At 47.1% G+C, this 26,242-nt stretch overlaps 1 long non-coding RNA gene across 1 annotated transcript; it reads left to right on the top strand.

Annotated features, from left to right (window-relative positions):
• The first annotated feature begins 1,808 nt into the window (after positions 1–1,808).
• LOC138989962 (uncharacterized) lies at positions 1,809–25,248 on the top strand. Its single transcript, XR_011466150.1, has 4 exons — positions 1,809–1,924; positions 2,671–2,761; positions 8,262–8,456; positions 25,105–25,248. It is a non-coding gene; the product is annotated as an uncharacterized lncRNA (long non-coding RNA).
• The last annotated feature ends 994 nt before the right edge of the window (positions 25,249–26,242 follow it).

Below are 26,242 nucleotides of genomic sequence, written 5' to 3'. Positions count from 1 at the left end.
GAACTACAGGGCCCCCGGGGTGCAATGGCTGTGTCCCTTGGACACGTCATCTGTTGTCCCCTCCCTGGTGAAATGGGCTTGCAGCCATATCTAAGCTGTGGGCTTTCTAATAAAATGAGAAGACTAAATGAGGTAATTCATGAGCAATACGAAGTCCATTGTAAACCTTCAAGCTGATAACAGAGAGAGAGGGTCTTTGGTGAAGTTTCCCCCTGAAATCTCGTCCTCAACGTAGACAGTGTTTTAAAAATTGCAAACTGAGCGAAGATTCAGAGAAAAAGTTCAGAGAATGATTGAATAACTATGACTTCATTTACTGCTTTAAAAGTGAAGTCGCTCAGTCGTGTCCGACTCTTTGCGACCCCATGGACTGTAGCCCACCAGGCTCCTCCGTCCATGGGATTTTCCAGGCAAGAGTACTGGAGTGGGTTGCCATTTCCTTCTCTAGGGGATATTCCCAACCCAGGGACTGAACCCCGGTCTCCCGACCGAACAGCGGTCTCCCGCACTGCAGGCAGACGTTTTAAGTCTGAGCCACCAGGGAAGCCCAAATAAGCCCATTTACTGCTTATTGGGCCTCAAAGAGCTTGAAGAGGAGGTTGAGAACCTCCATCGGGGTGATGGTGGAGACATAAACTTAGTAACATTTTAATTTTACTTTACACTTGGCCTTTCAAATTTGCCATAGATTTTTGCCCTGCATGTGGCAAAACACCAGGAAAGAAATGATTAACCAGGATAAGCTCTAACAGCACACACACTCAGGGCTGTCACTGAGTGAGGCTTGAACTTTGTACAATGTCTTTTCTAGATATAATACTTTAAAGAGGTGGGGGTAGGGAAGATACCCTCCCCACAGAGGTCTATTTCTTAGAATACTGTATACTGTGTTTAAAGTATTCTCTAAGCCTGAGAAGAAAGATCAGCGACCATCATATCTCTTACACAAAGCAACAACTAAAACTTTGGTCCCAATCATGTGTTTGAAAGCAACTCACAGACATTGTCAATTTCCCCGTCGGCATGTACCTCCAGAAAATGGGTATTTTTATTGACAGATGTGATCATAGCTTTATCAGCCATAAAACTAACAAAACTATCGAGGAGTCCTTGGTATCCTCTGATACCTGACTTACATTCCGATTTCGGGTAATCCATATCCGACCTGCACCCTTTGGTTGCTGCCCCAGGCACCATGTGCTTTTTTACAAGCTCCTGCTATATAGTCTGTGCACGGGTACCATAAAGGATCACTCTGAGAGCCAGAAGCTGTGACTTCATTTTCGGTTGAACAGCCACGAGGCAGTGGTGGGGGTGGGGGGCGGTAAGCCGCCTTCCTCACCGTCCCCTCCTCCCACCTCTGAGTCATTCCGGCTTGTCCCGACTTCCCCCTACATCGGGTTTTTACTGCTCTCACTTTACAAAGGAGGAAGCAAGGGCCGAAGGCTACGTGGCCCCGCCGAGGGGTCGCACAGCCGGGTCAAGGTTCTGGTCTGCAGTGGCCCTGTCCGTCTCTTTGCCTGGGTACTGTAGAGGCAAAGGGCCCTGGCGGGACCAGGTCAGGCCCAGTCCCCGGAAGAGAGGATGCTCCCGGCAGCCGCCAAGCTCTGAGATTCGCCTGGGATCTTCACCCTTTTCCCTTCCGCGCCCGTTTTGACAGCTACTCTGCGACTGGTCAGCACGCGGAAGCTCCGCCCCCAACTTCCGGGAGGCCGCTCATTCATAGCTTTGCGATGCCACCGTGGCCACCGGAAGCCTCAGCCCGCTTCCGCCGTCCGCCCCCCCAGTGGCCACGCCCCCCAGGAGTCGCACTTTTTTACCGCCTGGAGGCGTGTGAGATGCAGCGTAGCGACATCTACCCGGCCTCTCGCTCGCTCCACCCCTAGGCAGCATTTCTAAGCGTCGGCTCACCTAGGGAGCTCAAGTGAGTTTCAGGGAGCTCGAGTTTCCCGATGCCGCTCATGCCTCCATAAATACCTGACATCGTGCTGGAGACTGTCATAATAATACTAATGACGATGACCCTATAGCCGCTGGACCAGGCGATTTACACTTTAATCCAGAGACAGTGGGAAAGTAGGTGTTTTCAGCCCTGTTCTTAGGTTGAGACTAAGGCCCAAGAGGCAAGGAGACTGCCCAAGGTCACACAGCTCCTTTCACTGCACAGCTGCAGCTTTTCTCTCCCAACTTTTTATTAACAGTATTTTCAACAGGGACTTCCCTGGTGGTGGCCCAGTGGATACGAATCTGCCTGCCAATGCAGGGGACTCGGGTTCCATCCCTGGTCCAGGAAGATCCCACATGCCTTGGAACAACAGAGCCTTCGGGCCACAGCTACAGAGGACAGGTACCCTGGAACCCAGAGCTCTAGAACAAGAGAAGCAGTGGCAATGAGAAGCCCCTGCTCCCAGCAACTAGAGAAAGCCCCCGCACAGCAACCAAGACCTAGTACAGCCAAAACATAAAATAATAATAAATGATTTATTTTATTTAAGGAGTGTATTCTACAGGGACTTCCCTCATAGTCCAGTGGCTAAGACTCCAGGCTCCCAATGTAGAGGTCCTGGGTTCAATCCCTGGTCAGGGAAGTAGATACCACATGCCGCATCCAAGACCCCACACAGCCAGATAAATATATATATATATATTTTTAATGTTTTCAACATACAGAAGAATGGGAAGAAGTCTACAGTGTTCACCCATCATCTAGGGTTCAACTGTTGTTTCCCTTTTGACCTATCTGCTCCATCCTGGTCTACAGGTATGTGACACTTTGTTTTTTTCTGGATCATTTGATGTGTGTTGTAGATATGACACTTCACGCCTAGATATTTCAGCATACTGCAGCATGTAGCTCCTAAAAGTATCCACATTTTCTAACATAACCACAATACCATATTCAGACCTAAGAAAACTAACATCAATTCTGTATATCACTTCCTATCTAGTCCATAAGTCTCTTTATTTGGTTTGTTCATTTTTGGTGCAGGATCCTATTAAACGCATGCATTACAATTGGTTATTGTGTCTTTTTAGTCTCTTTTGATTCGAAGAACTCCTCCACCTTTTCCCCCCATGGCGCAAACTTTTCAAAAGTCCAGGCTGGTTTTCTTGTAGACTGTCCCACATTCTGCATTTCTCTCACGTGTCTTCACATTACCATTTAACTTGTTCTGCTAATCCCTGTATTTAAACTGAAAGATCTAAAGGTTTTATTAGATTAATTTATCTTTTTTTGCATGTGGTAAAATATATATAAGCTAAAATTCACTATTTGAACCATTTTGAAGTGCACATTTACAGCATTATGCAAACATTGTCACCATCCATCTCCAGAACTTTTTATCATCTCATTAAACACTAGCTCCCCATTCCTCCCTCCCAGCAATCTCTTGTGAAAAACCATTCTACTTTCTGGACTTCCCTGGTGGTGTGGTGGATGGAAGTCTGCCTGCCAGTGCAGGAGCCACGGGTTCAATCCCTGGTTCAAGAAGATCCCACATGCCACAGAGCAACTAAGCCCATGCACCACAACTGCTGAAGCCCTGTGCACCCTAGAGCTCTTGTTCCCAACAAGAGAAGCCGCTGCAATGAGAAACCCACTCACCACAATTGCTGCAATTAGAGAAAGCCCTCACAAAGCAACAAAGACCCAGTGCAGCCAAATATAAATTATTTTTAAAAAATTCTACTTTCTATATGAATATAAGTGCCTCATGTGAATGCATTCTTACGATATTTGTCCTTTTGTGTCTAGCTTATTTGATTTAGTGTAATGTCTTCTTTATTCTTTTTTTTAATGAGAGAAAATAGTCTTAGGTATTGCCATATTTTACAGATTTTTAAAATTGAGGTACAGTTAACATATAATGTTATATTAGTTTCAGGTGCACAACATGATGATTTAGTATTTGTATGCATTGCAAAACGATCTCCACAGTAAGCTAGTTAACGTCTGTCACCATCAGTTCAGTTCAGTTCAGTTGCTCAGTCGTGTCCATCTCTGCAACCCCATGGACCAGAGCACACCAGGCCTCCCTGTCCATCACCAACTCCCAGAGCTCAGTCAGACTCATGTCCATCGAGTCAGTGATGCTATCCCACCATCTCATCCTCTGTCGTCCCCTTCTCCTCCCACCTTCAATCTTTCCCAGCATCAGAGTCTTTTCTAATTAGTCAGTTCTTCGCATCAGGTGGCCAAAGTATTGGAGTTTCAGCTTCAACATCAGTCCTTCCAATGAATATTGAGGACTGATTTCCTTTAGGACGGACTGGTTGGATCTCCTTGCAATCCAAGGGACTGTCAAGAGTCTTCTCCAACACTACAGTTCAAAAGCATCAATTCTTCGTCACTCAGCTTTCTTTATGGTCCAACTCTCACATCTATACATGACTACTGGAAAAACCATAGCTTTGACTAGATGGACCTTTGTTGGCAAAGTAATGTCTCTGCTTTTTAATATGCTGTCTAGGTTGGTCATAACTTTTCTTTCAAGGAGCAAGCGTCTTTTAATTTCATGGCTGCAGTCACCCATCTGCAGTGATTTTGGGGCCCCCCAAAATAAAGTCTGTCAGTGTTTCCATTGTTTCCCCATCTATTTCCCTACATAGTTACAATTTTTTTTCTTGGGTTGAGGACTTTTAGGATCTACTCTCTTAGCAATATTCAAATATGCAATACAGTATTATTAACTAGATATGCATTACACCCTATGACTTGTAACATAATATCTTCAGCATTCAGTCATGTTATAGCCTGTGTCAGACCTTCATTCCTTTTTAAGGCTGGACAATATTCCCCTGTGTGGGTATCCCACAGTTTGTTGATAAGACTTCCTTTCTGCAGTCCATCGGGCCCTGCCCTCCATGGAGTTCTTTTGTTTCCCAACTGCTAGGAAGCAAGTCAACCCTCCTCTAAGCCGAGCTACATATGTGACTCTAGAGCACCTCCTTCCTCTTCCTAAACTTGGCACCGCCCCCTTCAGACCTTCTGGATGCTCAGACTCCTCTGTTGAAAACACATCGTTGGGAAGCAGGAAGATGGAATACTCCATTCCAGGCATGACTGTGGGCTGTGAAATTTCGAGAGCAAGACAGTGGGCTGAGGGGTGGGGTTGGGTCCACCTCCCTCTGCCCTCCAGTCTCTCTGCCTAATGCCAGAAAACTTGCCAAGGGACGTCCCCCTCCATATATCTATCTCCTTTGAAAATGCACCCCTCTATCTTACGCCGGGGGGACCCCATATTATCCTCCCTCCTCCAGGCTGGGCCTTTCCTTGCTCTCCTGTCTCCAGAGCCCTGCTCTGGTCTTCCTGGGCCCAGGTCAAGCCCCTCTCCCAAAGGCTGTGGGTTTGCCCCTTCCAGGCTATGTCTGAAAGACTGACTTGAAAAAGAAAGAAAAATAAGAATGTCAGACCATGATTGTGCAGGTCTAAGGTTAGTTTATTTCTCTCCCCAATTCAGCTTACTGTCAGCTTATTACTGAATAATTTCTTCTCTAATAGCCTTCTTCCCTGGATAAAGAGGCCATCATATTGACTTTTTTCTAAGTACAATGGTGTGGGTGTGTGTATGTGTGTGTGTTTTGGAGGATGGGGGTGCAGCCAGCTTAATGTTACTCTGAGCTGGTCGACTGAGAGCAACCTAAGCAAATAGGATGCGATTCCTGGTTTTAGTGAGCGTGTAGGGGGCTGGGGGCTTGCTTCCCTGATGGCTCAGTGGTGAAGAATCCTCCTGCCAATACAGAAGACTCAGTTCAATCCCTGGGTTGGAAATATCCCCTGAAGATGAAAATGGCAACCCACTCCACTATTTTTGCCTAGAAAATCCTGTGGACAGAGGAGCCTGGTGGGCTACAGTCCATGGGGTTGCAGAAGAGTCAGACATGACTTAGGGAGTAAACAATAAAGGGGCTGGGGAGGGGAGGGGGGAAAGCAGGGTCAGCTCCAGCAAAGAGATAAAATATCCTAGGCCACCGCCCACCATCTTAGCTAAATAACAACTTCAAGAGGGAGAGAAGAAAAGCCCAGGAGAATCCACCCAGCAAAACCCTGACGATTGACTTCCTGGAAGTTCAGGTGCTTTTAGACCAGATCAGTATAGTGGAATAAAGGGCCCAGCGCTGGATTCAGGTCTGAATTTGTGTCACTTCTTATTTATTCGATGACCTTGGACCAATCACTTGACATTTCTGAGCCTGCTGCTCTACTGATAAAGTGGGTGTGATGATTTCTACACCACAGGGTGAACCTAAGGACTAAATGGGATAAGATATTTAGTTCAATCCTTGCCATTTAGCCAGTCTCGCCGACCACTCTTAGCTCCTTGGAACACAAAACTCAAATAACTCCAGGGTGTTTTTCTTAGGTTCCTAGTTCAGTGCGTCTCTGGGTCGTCGGGTAACCACAGCCCTGGATTTGCTATTCCAGCTCCTCTGTCCCCATCTTTTTTGTCTCCTCCCCGTCACCACCACAGTATTCCTCATGCCGATGAGTGAAGCAGAAGCAGCCCCTGTCACCCAAGCCAGAGAGCCCTGCTGCACCTGCCGGCCATCACAAGTGGGGACCAGGTTTCCTCCAAGGAAACAAAGGGGTAACTCATTAGGAAGAGGGAAACAGGCCCAAGTGTCTCAACTCCACAAAGCCCCTATGCCTCCTCTCCCAATTCTTACTCTCATGAAAGCATCCATCCTTTGACATTCTGACCTGAGGCCTGTCCTAACTAGCCAGGTCTGATGACATCCATGCTAAAGGGTGTCACCTCTGGACACCCCAGCTACAGTGTGTGCCTGGTCTGGGCAGCAACTTGACTGCTCTCTGCAGGCCTGATGTCTGTGTTATGGGGCTGCCCCATCACTCCTCAGCTTGTCATTGTCTGCTGTGCCCTCCTAGGTCATCACATTGAGCATGGGGATGGGGATGAAGAAGGCACTGCCCATAAGTGGGCACACAATGGTTGAATGAAAAGAATGAGGAAGAAGAGGCATCATGGCATAGAGATCTTGAACCTAGACTGTGCATCCCAGCTACACCAAGAAGCACTTCCAGCCTGCAAGAACCTTGCACTGGACCAAATTCAAGCACAGCCTTGATGCCAAAGAACAAAGAGATACATGGGGCGGCTTGGGTCAAAAGCCCAGGAAAAATTTTGTGCTCCTTCGTGTCTAACTCTTTGCAGCCCCATGGACTGTAGCCTGCCAGGCTCCTCTGTCCATGGAATTTCCCAGGTAAGAATACTGGAGTGGGTTGCTGTTTCCTGCTGCAAGGGATCTTCCCCACCCAAGGACTGAACCCATGTCTCTTGAGTCTCCTGCATTGGCAGGTGGATTCTTTACCACTAGTACCACCTGGGAAGCCCACTCAAAAGCCCAGATTTTCTCCTATTTAATGAGAAGGAGGACATCTTTGAAATTCACCTTTTCACTGTTTGAAGAGAACTAGCATTTGCTAAAGAGAATGTCTCTTCTTGGAAGAAATGCTGCCCACAGGTTTTCTCTAGTTGCGTCCAGCAGGGGCTACTCTCTAGCTGTGGCAGGCAGGCTCCTTGGAGCAGTGGCTTCTCTCCTTACAGAGCACAGGTTCTAGGGCACCAGCTTCAGTAGTTGTGGCTCGAGGGTTAGTTATCCTCATGGCATGTGGGATCTTCCCGGACCAGGGATCGAACCCATGTCCCCTGCATTGGCTGGCAAATTCTTAACCACTGGACCACTTGGGAAGCCCTGGCCTACCTTTTAGTTAAAATTTTGAAATTAATTTATGTACAGCTCACCAGAATTGGGCAGGAAATGGTTAAACAGGAAGAGCCCCACCCCTCCTTGCCGCAAGCAGTTGGAGCCTTTGATGTGGGCCTTTAACCACACCAAAGAGGGAAGAAGAATTCAGGCAGTTCTTGCCCCCACAGCCTGGTGGAACCGTAAATTCCAGACAAGCAGATTCAGGGCATCAGTCATCCAGGTAGGATCAGGCAGCCAGCACAGCGCAAGGCTGAGACCAGGGCTTTTCTTTTTGCTGGGGTAGCCCCTAAAAACTGACATTGAAAAGTAGCATGCTCCTTTGTATGCATATAAGTTGATCTTTAAACATCTTCGTGGTAAGTTAAAGTGGTTGCAGGGGATGTCATTTCCACCATGTGGCACAAATATTAGCATCTCAAAAACAATGTGTTTCTTAAAATCCCAAATCCACAGATTTCTGTAGGCTTATGTTTAAATTCTTGATCTTTTCCTTCTAATCTCCAGTGTTGATGGTATGACTTCCATTCCAGGTGGCTCAGTGGTAAAGAATTGCCTGCCAATGGCAGTAGATGCAGGAGATCTGGTTTGATCCCTGGGCTGGCAAGATCCCCTGGAGAAGGAAATGACAACCGGCTCCAGTATTCTTGCCTGAGAAATCTCATGGACAGAAGAGCCTGGCAGGCTACTGTCTATCGGGTCGCAAAGAGTTGGACATGACTGAGCAGGTACGTGCACGAAAATCCAGTTTGTTGTTTTTCTTTTGAAGTTAGTTTACTTTGTTCACCTGGGAAGGGTATCACCTCCCCAGGTAGAGCCGGCCTTGGAGAGCTCTGGAGAGGGTGGTCCCCCTACATAAGTCAGCACCTTCTGCATCCTCCTGGAAGCTTCACCTTCACCTCGAAGGACAAAGGAGCCCCAGCCAGAGGAAGAGCTTTGCAAGACACACGTCCCCTGGCTGGGGTGTGGGGGCTAAGGGCGGCGCCCCAGGCTGTGCAGTTCCTATGTATGCTTTTTTTCTTCCAGTTTCATTGAGATATAGTTGACATACAGCACTGTGTATGTGTAGAGCACAATGAATTTTGTTTTGTTTTGTTTTGTTTTTTGCTTACGAAAACATGTATTTCATGGAACAAAACATAATTTAGGAAATGCTGATATAAAAAAACAGCATAGGCTCTAGAGTCAGGATTGGTGGGGACACATCACAGCTATGTGATCCTGGGAAAGTTACAGAATTTCCCTAGATCTCAGATTTCTATCTCAAGGAGTTAGGAAGACTGATCCTGCCTATCTCAGCATCTCCAAGTTGTGCGTGCTTAGTCATGTCCAACTCTTTGCAACCCCCATGGACTGTAGCCCCCTACCCCAGGCTCCTCTGTCCAAGGGATTTTCCAGGCAGAAGACTGGAGTGGGTGGTCATTTCCTACTCCAGGAGCAGAATGATTTTTGAAACCATTTGATGTCATTTCAGGGGCTCCAAAGAGCTCCTGTATCCCAATTCTTTATGTCTCAGAGCAGAAAAGAATTCAGTGGAAGGCAAAGTGATAGATAAGAAGTGGCTTATCAGAATAAGATGCTTGTAAGGTTTACAGTCGGGTGGGCAAAGGGATGCCACACCCCCAAGAACTTACTGCGCTACAGTTTTATAATCAAAGGAAAAGTGAGGGAGAGTTAAGAACTTCTTTGTCTTTCTTGAGTAGACGTCATGCTTCCGTCATCAGCTCCTCACTGGCCCGTCTCCCCAGTGGTAAAACAGGTATAATAACAGTGTTTAGAACCTACCTCATAGGATGGTTGTGAGGCTTAAACTGAGTTACTACATGTAAAATACTCAGGAAAGTTCCTGGAACATTGAAAGCAACCAGTGAGTAGTAGTTTCCATTATTGCAGTTTGTCTAACCAGCCCCCTGTAACAAGTATGCAAGCCATCTCCAGTTTTTTACTATTATAAATGATGCTGCAACATATATCTTTGTGTTTCCTAGAAGCAGAATTACTGGATCCAGTGAGGTAAACATTTAAAATTTGGATAGGTGCCACCAAGTTGCAGGTTAGACTGTTGGCCAATCCTTACTCTCACTGGCAGTGCCTGGGAACGGCTCTTCCTCTGTATCCATCAGTCTTTATGGATGGAAACTCAGATTTCCTTGTCTTAATCTGAATGTATTTGATTATTAGTGAGGTTGAATGTAAACATATGAACATTTATATTTCTTCTCTGAACTTCCTGATATTTGTCCACATATTGATTGAGCTATTTATTTTCATGGTGATTTATAGGAGCTCTATACATTTTGAATGGCACCTCTTTTTTCTGTAATATATGTTGCAGTTTTATTTCATCATTTTTCATTTACATCTTTTTTTACTAAATGATAAGTTTTTATTTTGAAAGATTTCGAGACACACAAGAAACTGCAAAATTAGAACAGGGTTCTTGTATATTTCACCCAAGTTCCCGTCACACCTTACACAACCATCGTGCGTTGTTAAAACCAGGAAGCTGGCACTGGTGCAATCCTGTTAAGTAAATTATCAACTTTATTTGATAATTTCACCAGTTACTACGTGCACATTTTACCAGTTACTACATGCATTCGTGTGTGTGTGTATGTACATGATTCTTGGAAATATTATCGCATGTGTAGATTTGAGTAAGCATCACCAAACCAGGATGCAGAACTGTTCTGTCACCAGAAGGAAACTCCCTGGGCTACTCCTTAATAGTTGTCTTTTTAAAACCATATATAATTTATTTATTTATTTTTGGTTGCACTCAGTCTTCATTGCCCGCAGGCTTTTTCTAGTTGCAGCGAGCGGGGACTACTCTTGGTTTCGGCGTGTGGGCTTTCATGGCAGTGGTTTCTCTTGTTGCAGAACATGGGCTCTGGGCACGCGGGCTTCAGCACTCGCAACGCGTGAACCCAGTCGGAGTGGCACAGGGGCTCAGTTGCTCCACAGCACGTGGAGTCTTCCCGGACCAGGGATCAGAGCCGTGTGCCCTGCATTGGCACGTGGTCTCACCAGTGTTTTATTATTTCAGCTGTTCTAATAAGCCTGTAGCATTGTCTCATCAATGCTACATGCCTATTTGAACACACTGATCTGAGTTACTTAGCAGGTCAAAAATGTTAATTATCCATGTTGGTTTGATTTCAGTTTGGGATTCTTATCCACTGCACCACCAGGGAAGACCTAGTCTTTAACAGTTACACCCTCCCCAACCCCCGACTCCTGGCAACCACTGGTCTGGCCTCCTTCCTCACAACTCTGTCACTTAGAAAACATCATATAAGTGGAATCCCAGTGAGTACCCTTTGAGACAGGGTTTTTCCACTCAGCATAGTGCCCTTGAGATGACCCAGTTTGCCGAGTGGATCAGAAGTTTGTTCCTTTTTGTGGCTGAGAGGTGTCCATGGTGCAGATGCGCCACCTGGTACAGGACCTCGGGGTTTTCTCCAGGCTTTGCTGAGAACAGATGAAGCTGTTAGGAATGTGTGCACACAGGTTTTGGTGTGAACACACGTTTTTATTTCTCTAGGATGACTACACGGAGGTGTCACAGCTGCATCACACGCTGAGGGGATGCTAACCTTTACAAGAAACTGACAGACTGTCTTGCACGGTGGTTGTGCCCTCATTTGCATCCTCACCAGCAACGAAGGAGAACCCCGATCACTCCCCTTCCTCACGAGCACGTGGTATCACCAGTGTTTTTTTATTTCAGGTGTTCTAATAGGCCTGTAGCATTGTCTCATCAATGCTACATGCCTATTTGAACACGTTGATCTGAGTTGCTTAGAAGGTCAAAACTGTTAATTATCCATGTTGGTTTGATTTCAGTTTGGGATATCTTTTAGTTTCCACTCTCAGTTTTTACTGCAGTAGTTTGAACATTCTTTGGCATTGCAATCAGAAGACGTGGCATGTTTTTCTTCCTCTTTAAAAAAAAAGGTCTTTCAGGGGACTTCCCTGGCAGTCCAGTGGTTAAGACTCCCAGCTTCTGATGCAAGGGGCACACGTTCTATCCCTGGTAGGGGAACTGAGAACCCATGTGTCACACAGCCAAAAAAAAAAAGTGTTCTCAAGTACAGAGAATAATCTAATTTTTTGAACAACTGCCATATTGTTTTCCACAGTGGCTGCATCATTTTATATTCCCACCAAGAGTGCATAAGGGTTCCAATTTCTGTATCTCCTCACCAACACATTATTTCATGTTTTTTTAAAAAAGAGGGACTTCCCTGGTGGTCCAGTGGCTGGGACTCTGAGCTCCCAATATACGGGCTTGAGTTAGATCCCTGGTTGGAGAATAGGATCCCACATGCCGCCTCCTGAATGTCACAGCTAAGACCTATCACAGACAAATAGACAAATATTTTTTAAAAAAAGTTGTGGTTTTTATGTACATTTCCAGCATTAACTTTTATAGGAGTATTTTAATAAGTGGACCATGTAGAGTCTGGAACAAAATTGATACTATTATCTGTTGCATATCACATGACACCATTCAGTGAAAAATGTTGACAAGAGACCAGATTCATGTGAGGTGGACATGGAAACGGCAGGGGCCTTTGGAGCCAGACACCCGAAGGCAGATCCTCCCTGCCACCTCCTGGCTGTGTAACTGGACAAGCTGCTTTTCCATCGCGCTTTACCTCCCTCATCTGTGAAATGGGTATCCGCACTGCAGTAGGATGTTGTGAGGCTTAAGTGAGGATCCACGGCAGGTCTGACACAGTGGCTGACGTGCTGCGATCCTCAGAAAATGGTAGCTCTTACTATGCTTTTGAATTTGCTCCAGGAGTTTCCAAGGCCCCCGCCCCGTACCCCTCACCCAAAAGGCCCACTGCCACGTTGCCCGAGGAGACCGGGGAGGCATTGCTCTCCTCTCTCTGCTTGCGCCTGATGGGAGACTTATCTAGGCTCAGCCCCAGGCAGCAGGGGGAAGATTAGACAGGTGGTGACTGGGCCTGACCGATGCACATTTTCAGAAACCTGCAGAATCATACTTAGGGTGGGTAGACATAACCCAAAGGGGCCAGAAAATGTCCCACGAAGTAGAAGGATGAGGATAAGGTCATGGAGATAGTGCGGACGGGGGCCAGGATGTCAGGGTCCCACATTCTGTGCTGATCCTGATGCCCTTTGTCTTCACCTGTCTCATCCCACGAAGAGCAGAAGTGCAAGTCCTTACAAGGCCCTCAAGGCTCATGAGATTTAACATACAACTCATTCCAAACAGTGGTTTTCCAAAGGGCATCAGTCAAGGTCCATAGCCACTCCCACTCCCTCAGTTTAGGGGCAGGTGACAGCCCCTCCACCTCTCCCATGTGGAGGTTCTGGGAGCCCCCTTATTGTTGTTCTTCAGTCCCTAAGTCATGTCTGACTCTTTGTGACCCCATGGACTGCAGCATGCCAGGCTTCCCTGTCCATCACCATCTCTCGGAGTTTACTTAAACTCATGTCCGTTGAGTCGATGATGCCATCCAACCACCTCATGCTCTGTTGCCCCCTTCTCCTCCCACCTTCAATCTTTCCCAGCATCAGCGTCTTTTCCGATGAGTTGGCTGTTCACATCAGGTGGCCAAAGTATTGGAACTTCAGCATCAGTCCTTCCAATGACTATTCAGGGTTGATTTCCTGTAGGATTGACTGGTTGGATCTCCTTGCTGTCCAAGGAACTCTCAAGAGTCTTCTCCAGAACCACAGTTCAAAAGCATCAATTCTTCTGTGCTCAGCTTTCTTTATATTCCAACTCTCACATCCATACATGACTATTGGAAAAACCATAGCTTTGACTAGACAGACCTTTGTTGGCAAAGTAATGTCTCTGCTTTTCATTATGCTGTCTAGGTTTGTCATAAATTTTCTTCCAAGGAGCAAGCGTCTTTTAATTTCATGGCTGCAGTCACCGTCCGCAGTGATTTTGGAGCCCCCCAAAATAAAATCCGCCACTGTTTGCATTTTCTCCCCATCTATTTGCCTTACGCAGCTCCAACTGGGATTCTTGTCCTGGAGAAAGTATCCCACTAGTGGTCAGCAGGGGGCGTGCTTGGCCTTTGGGACGCAAACAAGTTTTTTCCGCTCAAGGCTGGGAACCAAACAGAAGGCAGCCTTGCTGCTCTCCAGAAGCTGTGAGCGCGACTGTGAGGCGACACATGACAGAATAAGACATGGAAGAAGGAAGCCCAGGCCCCATGTGCCGAGGCCGAGAGACGTGGTATAGTCATTCATTGTATGGAGGACACCAGGACATGTTACAAAGGAGACATTTTAGTCCATGCGGAGTCAGTTAAGGGCTTCCCTGATAGCTCAATTGGTAAAGAATCCCTCTGCAATGCAGGAGACCCCAGTTCGATTCCCAGGTCGGGAAGATCCTCTGGAGAAGGGATAGGCTACCCATTCCAGTATTGTTGGGCTTCCCTGGTGGCTCAGCTGGTAAAGAATCTGTCTACAATGCAGGAGACCTGGGTTCGATCCCTGGGTTGGGAAGATTCCCTGGAGAAGGGAAAGGCTACCGACTCTAGTATTCTGGCCTGGAGAATTCCATGAACTGTGTAGTCCGTGGGGTCGCAAAGAGTCGGACACGACTGAGCGACTTTCACTTTCACTATCGGTTCAGTTCAGTAGCTCAGTTGTGTCTGACTCTTTGCGACCCCATGAATCGCAGCACGCCAGGCCTCCCTGCCCATCACCAACTCCAGGAGCTCACTCAGACTCACGTCTATCGAGTCAGTGATACCATCTAGCCATCTCATCCTCTGTTGTCCCCTTCTCCTCCTGCCCCCAGTCCCTCCCAGCATCAGAGTCTTTTCCAATGAGTCAGCTCTTCTCATCAGGTGGCCAAAGTACTGGAGTTTCAGCTTTAGCATCATTCCTTCCAAAGAAATCCCAGGGCTGATCTCCTTCAGAATGGACTGGTTGGATCTCCTTACTGTCCAAGGGACTCTCAAGAGTCTTCTCCAACATCACAGTTCAAAAGCATCAATTCTTCATCAGTTATTAATGTGGTTGACATCAAGAGCATCAAAGAGATGATTCTGGAAGCAGACAGACCTGTATTGAATTCCTCTCCCTCACCAGCTGGTGACGCTGGGAAGCTGTGTGCTCAGTGTAACAGGCACCTGGTTAAGATGCTTCATCCACGGGCTTCATTCAGTCCTTACAGCAGGACGTGGAGCTTGGAGGAGGGAAGCAGTGTGAGGTGCATGCCAGCTGTGTGACCCTGGGCATGGCATTTGCACCCTCTCCAGGCCTCAGCTTGATCATGCTGAAGGGTGGCCTTTAGACTGTCGTTGCTAAGGGTAAGCTTCCTTGGTGGTGCTAGGGGTAGAGAACCTGCTTGCCAGTGCAGGAGGCATAGGGAACGCTGGTTTGATCCCTGGGTAGGGAAGATCCCCCGGAGGAGGGCATGGCAACCCACTCCAGTATTCTTGCCTGGAGAGCCCTATGGACAGAGGAGCCTGGAGGGCTAGAGTCCACGAGGTTCACAAAGAGTCGAACACAACTGAAGTGACTTCGCACGCATGCATGCATTGCTGAAGGTTCTTTGAGTTCTGCCCTACTTTGCTTTCTGATCCTATTGATAAAATGAGTCTGGAGCCAGCAGGCAAAACCAAGTTGTGCAGTGGTTAAGAAGTAAGAACTGCCTGTCATGGCTGCACTGGCCAGCGTGTCCCCAATGAATGTTCACAGAACTGGGATCAGCCTTAGGCTGATTATACATCCTCAGTTCAATTACCAAACTCTTCTCATGAGCTCTAAGGAATAATTAGCTTTTTCTATTCATTCTCTTGCAAAATGTATTTTGGATTTTAAACAGTCACCTTTTACAAATGCATCTGAGCTCACATTCTTTGAGTGCTTGTTATGGGCTAGACGCTGTTTTAAACAGTCACCTTTTACAAATGCATCTGAGCTCACATTCTTTGAGTGCTTGTTATGGGCTAGACACTGTTTTGTGCTGATGGCTTGACATGCATGACCACATTTAATTTTATTCACTCCTCACAGCAGCTTGATGAGGCAAGTACTATTAATCCCCATTTGATGCATGAAGAGACTGAGGCACCATGAGATTAAGCTACAGAGATGGTGTCAGAGTCACACCCGAGTGTCTCCACTTCCAAGGTGCCACTGCCCCATAAAGCTGACACTTGAGAACAGACCCCATTTCTGGGTTGGGCTTGGCAGAACCACGTGCATGTGACATATTTCTGTTCTGGAGAAACAAACACCTACAACAGAACAGTTCTGTGAACAGTTTGCCCCTGCTTGTCCCTGGAGAGAAAGAGTGACTTCTCTCCCACTAGTCACTGACTCAGCAAATAGTTACCAAGGGCCAACCACTATTCTAGATGCTGGGGTCACCATCAGGGACAACACAGAAAAAATCCTGGCCCTGGGAGCTTGTATTCTAGCAGGAGAAAAGCAGAAGCAAAGTATCAACATAATTAATAAGTATATCAAATTGTATGTTAGAAGGAGAATGGGCTATGGAAAGAAAATAGAGCCAAATAAAGAGGGTCTGAAGTGTAGGAGGGGAGATTTAATTTAGAATAAGCTTCCTTGTGATAATGAAATGCGAGGGGACATTGCGGGGGGTGAGATACGGACAGATATGAGCTGTACAGCTTTCTGGAAAGGTGAGGCAGACACAATCAGTGCATAAGGCCCTGAGATGTGTGTGTTTGGCATGGCTGAGGATGAGCAAGGAGTCCAGGGAGGCTGGAGAAAGGTGAGAGACGGCAATGGAGGTGGTGAGAAGGGGCCAGATTCTAGATATGGAGTCAGAAGGCAGAACTAAGGGAATTGCTGGTGGCTTAAAGGGGGGTTGTAAGAGAAGAGGAGTCAAGAAGGACCCCCAAGTAACTGAGTAACTGGAATAATAGGGACTTTAGAATGATGCTGTAGCATTAAGAAGAGGCCAGTTCTCCGAACTTACGGTTGCTAGGGGGAAGGGATAGTTAGAGAGTTTGGGATGGACATGTACACACTGCTATATTTTAACTGGACAACCAAGAAGGACCTACTGTATAGCACAGGGAACCCTGCTCAATGTTATGTGGCAGCCCAGATGAGGAGGGAAGTTTGGGGGAAAATGGATACGTGTATATGTTTGGCTGAATCCCTTTACTGTCCACCTGAAACTATCACAACATTGTTAACTGGCTATACCCCAATACAAAATCAAAAGTTGTATTTTTTTTTTTTTTTTTAAAGAAGAGGCCAGTTCTCGTCTCTGCTGTCCATGGTCTCTCTAGACCTTTGCCCAGTGGTCTGGATGGCATGACTGTGCCAGAATTAGAGGGGCAAACACATAGGCAGTATGACAAAATTATTTTACAGTGTGCCAAGATACTGAAGCCAGAACCTCCTTTTATTTCCATGAAGAAAAATACACAATTTTAGAAACTTTTTATTTTGAAATAATTTCAGGCTTATGGAAGAGATGAACTGTACAGTTTCTATACTGCAGCCAGCTCCCCCTACTGTTAACATGTGGCATAACCACAGAAAAGTTTAAAAATAAGACATCAACTTTGGTGCAACACCACTAACTACACTGCAGACTTTACACAGATTTCCAGAGTTTTCCCCCTACTGCCTTTTTTTTTTCAACTTTTTACTTTACATAGGAGGATAGCCGATTAACAATATTGTAATCGTTTCAGGTGGACAGCAAAAGGACTCAGCCATACATGTACATGTGTCAGGAGTGTGTAATTTCCTTGGTTCTGTCTCGCCACAGCAGAAGTTTGAAGCGGCAGACCAGTGTTACGGCTCGTTACAGCTCAGTTTTATTTGGCAAGCAAAGGAAAATACGTCCTTGAGGCGTGAGGGCAGGCCGACCCAAAAGAAGAGAGCAGTTCAATTTTGGCTCCTCTTTTTATATGTTTTTTTCTCCTTCCCCTGAGCCTGCCCTATGTAAACTGGGCTAGCCAGGAGGGCTGTGTGTTTCACCTGAGGTTCTCACTCGGGTCCTCGGACCTTCCTTTTTCTATTTTTGGGGGGCTTTTCCCTCTCTTTGTCTTTTAGCCACCGCTATTCTGTACTCCTTCTTCCCATTCTACCAGCCTAACACATGTATCCCTTCTCCCTCACACTCCCCTTCCCCCCAGGCTGCCACATAACACTGAGCAGAGTTCCCTGTGCCCTACTGTACTGCCACTTTGATGATACAGGGTCCCTCCCTGAGTTTTCTGTCACGTCTCCTTTAATTTAGGATTTCTCCTTCAACTCGAGATGATTTCTCTGTCTCCTTGGCAGTTGCCTGGCACCTCTGTCCTTTCTCCTTGGGCCCCAGGTCTGGGCAGGAGTCTGGGGCCAGGGTGGAGCTCTGGTCAACCACCCAGGGAGCCCATCCCCACCAAGAGAGGAGCAACCCAAGCTTGGTGTCTCCCTTCCCCGGGCCGCCACCCTGATCCCCACCTCACAGCCGAGGACCACCAAACCCCCTGGTCACCACGGCCACTTCCGATCCACAGAGCTGGGTCTAAGAGGCAGAGAAACATCCCCCCACCCCTTGTGTTTCCCCAACAAAACACAGATGGTTAAGGAAAGGGAGGGCCCCTCGGTCAGGATCAAAGCACTGACTCTGAAATTTTCCCTGGGGCTGAAGAACAAGACAGCCAGTAAGGAGAGGCCCTTCTGCAAACTCCCCCTTGGCCCCCACCCTCCTCACTCCCCTCACCTCATCTCACCCCGACCACAGGAGTTCCGCCCCAACTGTGCCCAGTCAGACAGTGAGCTGCTGCGGGCGCCTTTTGGAGCTGAGACACAGTGGTGTTGCTGGCACTGTTAAAATCAGGAAGAGGCTGATGGCCCAGTTACCATGGCAACCAAAGTTTGCTTTCAGAGCAGCTGGTGTTCAGCTCTTGCTTGGACCTAGAGAGGCATGATGTCACAGTGGTGGTCGTGGCTGCTCCAGGCACAGTCAGATGAAGCTTTCCTTGGGGTGGGGCAGTGCTGGAGAGGGTATGGTGCCGCCAGGTCAAAGCTGAAAGATGGACTGGGATCTCCCCAGGGTCTGGAAGATGCTGATACTCCCTGGTCTAGGAAAGAGGCTCCTCATGGAGCCTAAAGGAGCACATGCTTTAAAACTGTCACCAAAGCCATTTATGTCACCGTCTGCTGCTCTGCTAGTTAGGGTGGCTCGTTGGTAACGGAGGGACAGCCAGGGCCCAGGTACCTGGGCTCAGTGTTAGGACAGGTGTTGGGGGCCGGTAGGGATTTGTAGCAAGACCACCGGAGGCTCCAGCACAGATTGACTGTGTGACTGTGGGCAAGTGTCTTGGGCTTTCTGAGCCTCAGTGCCCCATCCATCAAATGGAGGACCACAGACTCTACCCCGTGATGCTCCCAAGGGTCAAACCATCAGAAGCTCACAGAGTGCCAGGGCATCTTAGCTCTCAGTAAACAATAGCTCTGAAATCTTTGCCTGGGGACCCCGCAGGAGCCACTTTTCCTTCTTCAGGACTCTGTTCTGAGCATGCCCTATCCGAGGCTCCCTCAGGGCCGACCCCACACCCCAGCCTTTGCTGTGTGCTCCTTCTCGCCGCGGCTGCCACGCGTGGAGGACCGCGTGCTCCAAGTGGCAGAATGACATCTGTCTGTCCCGGGAGGGGGTGATGGTCTGGGGCTGGAGAAGCCATCATTTAATTTAGGATTTCATTTTGTACCAAACGCAGGATTCTTTTTAAAAAATTAGGGTGCTGCCTTCCCCACTATAGCAGTAAGCTAAGGACCAGGAGGGCATTGGACCAGAGGGCACCAACTCTCATTTCCCTCCTCACCCTCCAGCATAGGGAGCATCCATATGTCCTTCCACATCTTGATCCTTTCTCCTCTGCATTTTGGAAACTCTCCTCCTTTTAACACCCAGCTCTAGTGTTTTCTCCATGATGCTTTATTGACCTCTCCTAGACTTATTAACTCATTTACCTTGTCTTTCCTCAGTATTTATACCTGTTATGTCACATTTCTCTATTTTAATTTTTGAACACAGCTGTCTCCCTCACTGGTCTCTGAGTTCCTGAAGCCAGGGACTATGAATCATTTATTTATATGTTCCCCAAGTTTATCACATGGTAAAAGCTTTACAAGTGCTTATAGAGTTGAGTCAAACTGCATTTCTGTGAGATATATACTAGAAACAGATTGAGTTTCTTTTCTGGTGATTTCATTTTGGTGTAAGTTTGCTTTCAGTTTAAATAATCAAAACATATTTGGATAAGTATTCCTGAGTAGATTAAAAATAACTCAATATATTCCTAGGGTTGATACTTGCAAAAACTCAGAAAGACTTTTTATTTGTATCTAAATAAGAGAAAGGACAGGAAGGAAATGCTGATAACATTTTATCCGTAGAGAAAAAATAAAATCTAGAAGTATAAAAAGAGAGGTGACTTTCAGATCTCGTTTCTGGTTCATACACAAGAAGGAATTTAAATATTAAGAGGGCTTATTTGTCTACAAGAACCTTTTCCTTTGGATTTCATAACTCGACAATCTCACCTGGGGCCCCAAGTGAGCACGCTGAGTTAGGTATGAAGGCAGAAATAAGTTACTAAAAACTGTAGGTGGTTAATATTAACTTCCTTTTCTTTCATGAATAAACCCTATCATCTGGGACGAAACTCAGAGCACTTTCAACTAAACCAGGGCTCCACGCAGTTTGTGTAAAGGGCCAGATGGACATATTTCAGGCTTCATAAGACAAATGATCTACAAGTCTTGAACCTGTGCCCTCCGCAGTGAAAACAGAGTCCTAACCACTGGCGCACCAGAGAAACTTTTTTTTTTTTTTTGACAAATGGTCTTTGAAGCAAACCTTCATACACTAGAGGTGTTAACCTTTTAACAAATGTAGGAAGTGTAGTCGCTCAGTCATGTCCGACTCTTTGCGACCCCATCGACTGTAACCCGCCAGGCTCCTCTGTCCATGGAATTTTCTAGGCAAGAATACTGGAGTGGATTGCCATGCCCTCCTCCAGGGAGGAATGCAGGAAAGGAATCACTAAAACGATACATGTGCATGCGTGCTAAGTCACTTCAATCGTGTCCAACTGTTTGTGACCCCATGGACTGTATGTAGCCTGCCAGGCTCCTCTGTCCGTAAAATTCTCCAGGCAAGAATACTGGAGTGGGTTGCCAACACAATAAACCATTAACAGTGATTACCTTGGGAGACCTGGATGGCCTGTGGTATAGAGCATGCTTTATTTATACGTTTATCTTTCTGCACTCATTGTACTTTTTTTCCTCTGCCATAAGCATGCATGCTTTGTAGTTTAAAACACTAGTTAATAAAATAAAAAGCTATGTTAAAAAGTGAGGGGGAAAATGTAGGAAAGGAAATCTGCCTCTTTTATTACTCAGGGATTTTATGTGACTTACTGTATTAGTCAGGCCTCTCAGAGTAACAGAACCATCAGGATACTTGTGCTCAGTCACGTCCCACTCTCTGAGGCCCCATGGACTGTAGTCCCCCAGGCTTCTCTGTCCATGGGATTTTTCAGGCAAGAATGCTGGAGTGGGTTGCCATTTTCTCTTCCAGGGGATCTTCCCTACCCAGAGATTGAACCCATGTCTCCTGCGTCTCCTGCATTGCCAGGCAGGTTCTTTACCACTGAGCCACCTGGGAAGCTCAAAAGAATACATAAAGAGATGTATATAAGAGGACACAGTACTGGAATTGGCTCACAGGGTTATAGAGGATGAGAAGCCCCACAACCTGCCATCTGCAAGCTGGAGACCCAGAAAAGTCAGTGATGTCAGTGAGTCTGGCTCTGAAGGCCTGAGGATGAGGGCGGCTGGTGTCCACAAGCAGGAGAAGACAATGCCCCAGCTCAGGCAGAGAGCGAGAATCTTCCCTTCCCCCACTTTCTGTTCCCTGCGGGCCCTCAACTGCATTGGTGAAGGCCTCGACTACATTGAGTCCACCGACTCTTCTTGAAACACCCTCCCAGGCACAACCAGAAATAATGTTTTGCCAGCTATCTGGGCATCCCTTAGATCTGTCAAGTTGGCACATAAGATTAACCATCACAACTACCATTAAAGTAACTTTTACTAAATATATATATATATATGACTAATGACTATTAAACATACTCATGTTTTAAGTCTCCAAGGAAATAGTGGTCTGTGACAACTACAAACCTGACTTTTTTACTTTCTAGGAGCCTGCCTCATTCACAGAATTGAGTGTCAATATCTTTTATATTTGGGGGAATTTTTTCTTTAATTTTAAAATTATATATTTATTTTTTGGCTGCACTGAGTCTTAGTTGTGGCACATGGGATCTTCAATCTTTGTTGCAGCATGCAGGACCTTTGAGTTGGGGTATGTGAGATCTAGGTCCCTTATCAGGGAACAAACCCCCTGCCCTCAGCACTGGCAGCTCAGAGTCTTAGCCACTGGACCACCATGGAAGCCCCAGCGTCAATGTCTTTACTTTAGAGTATCATTGTCAGTAGCCTGGATTATGTCACAGGAAGAAACAGCCCCAGTGGAACTGGCTTGGAACAGCCAAGATTTAGTTCTTAGAACTCAAGATGAGTTCTTTAGCTCATCCATCATGAGCGGGATGCTCCAGAACGCTCACTGACAGAGCTGCCACCAGCTTGAACATGGTCCATCTCCACGGTGGAAAAAGAGAATTTGAGGGGCTATTTCAGCAGAATTGACTGCTCCAGTCCATAAATGACACACTCACTTTTTTTCACACAAGATTGTCCCAGGACCATCCGGTCCCATGAGGGGAAGTCATCCCACTCCTACATCCAGGAGGAAGCATTTGCAGAGCAGTACTGGAGACCACCAGACACTGCATTCTAGATCTACTATATTTCTCCAGCTTCCTTTCCCATCTGTGACTGGACTAGTTTGTAAGAACATGACTGGGACTTTGTGTTTTGATGTTGTGTGCGTGTGTGTACAGGGATTGGGAGAAATTCTTTGGCAAGATAGGGTAAAAGCTTAGTTTAAAATGAAGTCATTACCTTCATCACTACTGGGTCAACAGTGTCAGAAGAACTGGTGGAGCCTTGGTAGAGCCCATGTTGCCCTTATCTTGGGGGATGCAACTCTGCTTCCCAGGGGACAGCCTGGCAAATGGAACGTGGCTGGATTGCAGCCTTGACTTGCTGCTTGGTCTGGTATTTTTGTTCCATGAGCAACCTGTGCAACCCTACATGGAGGGTGATCTACTCATCTGCTTGAAAATTCCATGACCCAGAAATACCCCCAGACCCAGGCAAGCAGGAATGGTTGGTCACCCTCCCTGCACGGTAGCCCTGGGTACCAGAGTAGTAGTTCCTTCTACTCAGAGGTCAACTTATCTATTCGGCTAGGTTTCTCATTTATTTGGGCATAGTTAGCATGATGAAAGAATCCCAGGGACGGTGGAGCCTGGTGGGCTGCCATCTATGGGGTCGCACAGAGTCAGACACGACTGAAGTGACTTAGCAGCAGCAGCATGATGAAAAGACCTTGTGGACTAGACAGACCTGGGTTCAAGTCCCAGCTCTGCTATTTACTAGCTTTGAGAACTTAGGTATCCCGCTCTTCTAAGCCTCAGCTTTGCATCCATAAAACAGAGGACCTCAGAAGGCTGTTGAGAGGCTCCTTCAGTGAGTTACAGCCTGGAAGGGCACTGGGGCAGCCTCTTAGGAAGAGGCAGTCAATGGCCTAGAGGAGGAAGTTGTGTTCCTGAGAGCCTTCCCAGCAGGAGGACTTGTGCAAACAGCTCACCAGCGTTCATCAGGAACAGTTATGAGCAGGCTAGGACTTCAGCTCCACTTGACAAGTTAAAGAGCTGTGAACAAAAAAGTCAAGAGATTTAATGTTTAACCTGAGCTTTAAGCAGAGACCTCTGTCCCTTCAGCTCGTTAACTCACTAGTTCATTCTCAGGTCTCCAGTGGAAAGTGGGGAACTGTATGTTTTTCCACCTCTCTGGGACCATAGGCTGTTTCTGTGCAGAATGGACCATCCAAATAGGACAACTTCCACATTGCGGAATTGCCATTCTTGGTGACAACGTTTAAGCTTAAAGTGGGACATTTCAAGTATGTTACTCCTTTAAAAAGTGTGTTGATTTACTGGCTGCATCAGGTCTAGTGACAACACACTGGGTCTTCATTGTGTCACGTGGGATCTTGCGTTGGGCACATGGGCTCAGTAGTTGTAGCACGGGATGGTTGCCCTGCACATGTGGGATCTTAGGTCCCCGAGCAGGGATGGAACCCACATCCACTGCATTGCAAGGCAATTCTTAACCACTGGACTACCAGGCAAGTCCCGTGTTACACCCTCCTTTTAGCCAGTGGTATTGCAAAGGTTGACTTCTGTGATAAGCAGAGCATGTTAATGGCCACATGTGCATAGGCTTCCTTGCCCCCTCCCCACCTCCCTTTCTGCTACACAATTTCCTCAGGGTGATCAGTTCAGTTCAGTCACTCAGTCGTGTCCGACTCTTTGCAACCCCATGGACTGCAGCACGCCAGGCCTCCCTCTCCCTCACCAACACCAGGAGTTTGCTCAGACTCATGTCCATCGAGTTGGTGATGCCATCCAACCATCTTATCCTCTGTTGTCCCCTTTTCCTCCCGCCTTCAATCTTTCCCAGCATCAGGGTCTTTTCCAGTGAGTCAGGGTGATAAATAACCCTACCAAAGCCTGGAATCTGAGTGTGCTTTGAGTGGCCTCCAAATCTCCAACTCAAAACTATGAGTTCATGGAAAGGAGAGTCAGCCTGTGGCCTCTGGGTGGCGGCTCTGCCAGAAGAGGGGACTGGGCCACACTGAGGCCAGCAGATACTGAACTATGTAGTCAGGGGGCCTGCCCTGTCCACTGCCCCGGGGAAGGACAGTCCTCCAACAGAAGCCATCACCATGGTTCAGTGGGCAGGTGTGGGCACCGGAACCTGGGGGAGCCCACTCTAGAGTGACCAGCCAACACCCACCCGCCCGCCCCCCACCCCACAGCTCCACACTCCAGGTAAAAGCTCAGCAGGAAAAGAGTCTTCCTCACACGGAAGCAGAGTGAGCCACGCCGGCCACCTGGGCCCTTTTCCTCACACATGAAGGGGTTTGGGGGTGATGCACCGTCCACAGGAGGAGTCCCAAGCCTCGTCTGTCAGAAGGCCGACCCCCGTTTCCCCGCCAGCCCCCGACAGCATATCTTAGGCTGTCACTTCCCTCCCTGTTTCGTCTGGCAGCCCTCTACATCAGCTCTCCATCTGCCACAAGTGTGTGAGGCCTCTCATTTGTGGACTTCTCCCCTTTTACAACTCCTTCCCCAACTCCCCTCCTTTTTATTCTTTTTCTGAACTGCCTTTTTTAAAACTTCAATATCTTAATTTTAGAGTAACAAGGAACAAGAGAAGCAAACTCTGCCTGCTCTGTCCTTTTGAACCAGAAGCCCAGAGATGTCTCTTGAAGCAGTGAGACCTGGTCAACTAATGGACCAATCTGCATCAGGAATCCTGTTTCCTACCTTTTGTTCAAAAGGATGTAAGTCACCCATGTTTTACTGCAGGGGGTCAGACTCTTACGGTGTTATAGAATGAGCCAAAGCAATCATGAGGCAAACATGCCAGTTCTGAGGACTTAAGATATGTTTTTTTTCTATTTTTTATTTTAAATATGTTTTTAAATTTTTTACAATGTTGTGTCAGTTTCTGCCATACAACAATGCAAAGCAGCCATCATTATACACACATCCCCTCTCCCCCTCCCCTCCCCCCCTCCAAGGCCATCACAAAGTGCCAGACTGGGCTCCCCAGCTGGTGCTGCCCAGCAACCTCTCACCAGCAAGATATGTTTTTTTCTGAGTAAATCTTGCAAAAGAGTCCTGTAACTCATTAATAGTCCTTAATGAATGGTGTTGACTCTCCCTTACTTCTCCTACCCTTTTCTGTGGGGAAGCCATGAAACAGGATGCAAAACCTTGGAGCTTTGCAAGAAGACAATAGCAATTATATGAGATGCTGCCCGTGGAAAGGTATCAGCAATAATTGATAGCACTGTGGCTCTCTCAAGTTACTGATTAAGCATTCAAAACTGAAATCTGGCTTGCCTGTGTTTCAAATACTGTCTCATTTCTCATCTGAATATAAACATTATCCTTCTGCATATTCATAATGACCTGCACCCACACAATATCTCTCTCCTATCTAATAGCTTGGGATGGGCAGGAATGGTGGGAAATTATACTGGTTCTCAGGAGGGAGAAGAGATCTGGAGAGTCCCGGAAGAAGGGTACTTAAGTGTGGCTTTGAAAAGGGAGCTGGTGTTGGCAGCCTACTGCAATGAGGGTGGTCCCCAGGCTGCAGTAAGGGGAGGACCTCCTTCATGTCCAGATGCCAGGCTAGTCCCGTTGCCAAGAGAAACATCAGTCGGGACAGCCTGCAGAAAGTATCAAGAACTGCAGTTCTCTCCCGAAGTTTACTTTGTTCATTGCAGGATGTTCTTATTTTCCAGGAGCTCCCAAGCGGAGCCTCA

This window comes from Bos mutus, chromosome 11 (assembly GCF_027580195.1).
Source record: "Bos mutus isolate GX-2022 chromosome 11, NWIPB_WYAK_1.1, whole genome shotgun sequence".
Classification (NCBI taxonomy): domain Eukaryota; kingdom Metazoa; phylum Chordata; class Mammalia; order Artiodactyla; family Bovidae; genus Bos; species Bos mutus.
This window is presented reverse-complemented; position numbering and strand designations above follow the sequence as displayed.